A 3,896-nucleotide genomic window follows, 5' to 3' on the forward strand; every position below is an offset into this window, starting at 1 on the left:
AGGTGAGGTTCTGAAAAGACATGGCTTTTATTTCATTGTTTGCATTCATATCTTTCTTCTAAAGCCTTTTCAAATGACAATTGCCAGTTGGTACCAAATACATAGTTCTTACGTTAAAAGCATAAGTCTGGTTCCACTGGGGATTGAACCCAGGACCTTCTGCGTGTAAAGCAGACTGATAACTACTACACTATGGAACCTCTGTAATACTGTTATTTTTAACATAATCAGAACCAACTGTAAAAAATGGATGGAGGTCAGGTTCTAAGAAGTGAAAAACCCATGCAAGAGCATTGAAGAAGTCTTTCAGATAGACATATGTCTTTGGAGCATGTTTTTTGATTTGTCGAGTATAGTTCACTCCAATTTTAAGACTTTTCAAGGGACGCTGCCAGTATAACAGGACATAGTTCTTACTTTAAACCTTAAATTTGTTCCAGTGGGGATTGAACCCAGGACCTTCTGCGTGTAAAGCAGATGTGATAACTACTACACTACGAACCTCTGTGACATGCCTTTCTTTACATAACCTGCTAAAATGTGACCTGAACAATAGACTGTAGAATTAGCTGTACTGTAGCTCCGGTTCTGAAAAGTGAAAACAATGCACGTGAAACGAAGTGAGGATTCTTTTCAGCACTGTAGCCAGGCTGACAGATGGTCACAGCTCTATTGAGCCAAGTATTCCCATAGCTCTTATAGTAACGACTTTATGAGATTCGTCAATGATAAAATTACAACTATTAGGAGCAAAATTCACCAAGACCTGCCTTTAACTGGCTCACTGACTTATCTCTAAAGTCAGGAAACCCTAGAAACATCATAAAACCAGATACGTGTTTTGACTGCTTTGCTTGATCTTTATCAATTTAATTCATTTATTTCTTCATCTAACCAATCAACCTGCCTCTTAGATCCCATCCCGACTAGGCTACTTAAAGAAGTTGACCATTAGTCAACACTTCTCTACTAGATATAACCATCTGTCTTTATTAACAGGCTATGTACCACAGCACTTTAAAGTAGCAGTAATTAACCTCTTCTGAAAAAGCCCAACCTTGATCCAGATTTTATAGCCAACTATAGACCTATATCCAACCTTCCTTTCTCTCTAAGATTCTATAGAAAAAGCAGTCGCCAAACAGCTGTGGGACTTTCACAGCTTATTTGAGATTTTTCAGTCAGGATTTAGAGTTAATCATAGCACAGAGACAGCTTTGAAAAATTACTAATGACCTCCTAATTGCATCAGACACAGGACTTATCTCTGTATTGGTGTTATTAGATCTTAGTCTGCATTTGATACCATCGACCATCTTATCTTATTATAGAGATTGGAACATTTATTGGCATAAGGCCTGCCTTTAAGCTGGTTTTAAGTGTTATTTATCAAATCGATCTCAATTTGTGGTCCAAGATTGTTGAGCTCAACGGCTCACAACATTATGATTGCAGCCTTCACAGGAAGAACAATTAGTCAGAAAGAAATAGCAACATTATAATTAGCCTGCCCTGCAGGGAAGCACACCAGCTTACAAATTACCACATTGTCTAGCTAGCAAACCAGGTATTACACTGTTTTCAAAGAGCACTTTTGCGGTTTGTTTTACTTCGGTTGCTAAGCAACCCAGGCGCGGTATCATGCAGTAAATACCTTTAACTGTCTATGGCAAATACGATGTTTCATAAAAACGTAAAAACATGCAGGGCTATACATAACCTTATGTCTGCACTAAATAACCAAAACAGTGGCATTAAGATGGAATTTTAAGGTGTGTAAGTCCTGACCATTCCCTGACCGTGAATTTAACCTGGGCCACAGCGGTGAGAACGCTGAATCCTAACCACTTGACCATCAGGGAGTCACATGTATCAAGTTTATCTTGGAGATGTGAGTTTCGTTTTCACGTACTGGAATGACACCTATTGTTTTATGAGAGGAATGACTCCTGGCTAGAGCTTCAGAAGGCAGGACATGACAGATTACCCTGTCACATAGTCAGTTTGTATTCTTAAATACCAAGTCTCTTGCTGTTCCTTGACTAGTTGCCACCCCTGCTTTGCATCGCTCCAGGTAGTAGAAAGCAATCTGTTATGCACCGTTGCATTGCACTAAAATGTCAAATTTTGACCTGATCCAAAATGACTTATTTGACACTCACATACATTGATTTTCAGTTAAAAATGTTGGTTAGGGTTTAGTTACTGCTTGAAAAAATGAAAAGAATTGTTATTGAGATGGAGGCAGATGAAGGTTTTATGACCCATCAATGATGTCATACTCCACTGTCGGGGGTTTGATTTAAAGGGAATGGAACTCTTTAAAAGTGTTTGGGGTTCTAGCGTTAAACTAATGAGGAAGAATCTGGACTAATCTAAATCAACCAAAAACAAGTCCAGGAACTCACTCTTTCAAATGTTACACCTGAGTCTCTCAGTCCTGACCATTCCCTGACCGGGAATTGAACCCGGGCCACGGCGCTGAGATCGCCTAATTTCTAGCCACTAGACCATCAAGGAGTCACATCCACCAGATTTATTTTTGTAGATGTTTTCCTTTGTGTTTAATTTAGCACCTTCTCATCTTTTCTCTCATTTCCTCTTTTTTTTCCTCCTTTTTCCTCTCTTCCTTTTCCTCTTTTTCCTTCTTCCCTCCCTCTTCCCCTTTTTCATCTTCTTCCCCCCCCATGAGACTATTGCCTCCCCAGCTTTGGCGCAATGGATAACTGTCTGATTACAGATCAGAAGATTATAGGTTTGACTCTTTTTAGCTCGTAGTGCTCTTTAGCGACTAAATCCCTTCTTCGTCATTTCCAACTTTACCCCCCCCCCCCCGGACAAACTCTACAAGAAAATGTACATCTTTAATAGCCAATTGATGAGTAATTATTGTTTCAAAATGTGTGTAAATTCATCTAAGCCACTAAGTTCAGTCAACTACAGCAATAATAAAGCTCTTGTTGATGGTTTTCTGTTTTTGCTTGCTAATCATTTTTCCTTGAAAATAAATGTGTCCCTGAAGACAGAATCAGCCGTGCTAGATAAACCATCCATAAAATTTTCATTTCTTAGTCAACAATCAGGGAAAGCGGGAAAATATCAGTAGAGTTGATATTCAGAGTTCCCACTATGCTTTCACAATAACAATGCCCTACTGCCCTACTGCTACTAAGTGGCCATGATCGTATAGTGGTTAGTACTCTGTGTTGTGGCTGCAGCAACCCCGGTTCCAATCCTGGTCACGGCAACTTTGTAAAGCTAGTTCTCTGTTATGCCTCCAAATTGTTCCATCCTCTGCTCATTTTACATTGAGAGAAACTGCAAAGCAGGGGGGGCCAACTAGTTAAGGAACAGCAAGAGACTTGGTATTTAAGAGTATAACTGACTATGTGACAGATGTGTAATCTGTCATGTCCTGCCTTCTGAAGCTCTAGCCAGCGCCATTCCTCGCCTAAAACAATGAGTCATTCCAGTAAGTGAAAAGAAAACTCACATCTACAAAGATAAATTTGATGGATGTGACTCCCTGATGGTCTAGTGGCTAGGATTTGGCGCTCTCACTGCCACTGCCCGGGTTCAGTTCTCGGTCAGGGAATGGTCAGGACTTGAAAGATTCAGGTGTGATGTTTGAAAGAATTTAGATTTGTCAAATTCTTCCTCATTAGAACCCCAACACTTTTAAAGATGACCATTTCCTTTAAAGCAGACCCCCGACAGCGGATGTGTCTTTTTGTCATCATTGATGTGTCATAAACACTTCATCTGCCTCTATCTCAATAACAATTCTTTTCTTTTTTTCAAACAGTAACTTGTAATGGAAAATTACATTTAACCAATGATTTTCATATCAATTATTCATAATAGGATCTCAAATGTTCCTCAGAGTATATGACTTC

At 39.4% G+C, this 3,896-nt stretch overlaps 1 non-coding gene across 1 annotated transcript; it reads right to left on the reverse strand.

Annotated features, from left to right (window-relative positions):
• Positions 1-128: 128 nt before the first annotated feature.
• trnav-uac (transfer RNA valine (anticodon UAC)) lies at positions 129-200 on the reverse strand. Its single transcript has one exon. It is a non-coding gene; the product is annotated as a tRNA-Val (tRNA).
• Between the last annotated feature and the right edge of the window lie 3,696 nt (positions 201-3,896).

Source organism: Etheostoma spectabile, unplaced genomic scaffold, assembly GCF_008692095.1.
Source record: "Etheostoma spectabile isolate EspeVRDwgs_2016 unplaced genomic scaffold, UIUC_Espe_1.0 scaffold00006984, whole genome shotgun sequence".
Taxonomy (NCBI): Eukaryota; Metazoa; Chordata; class Actinopteri; order Perciformes; family Percidae; genus Etheostoma; species Etheostoma spectabile.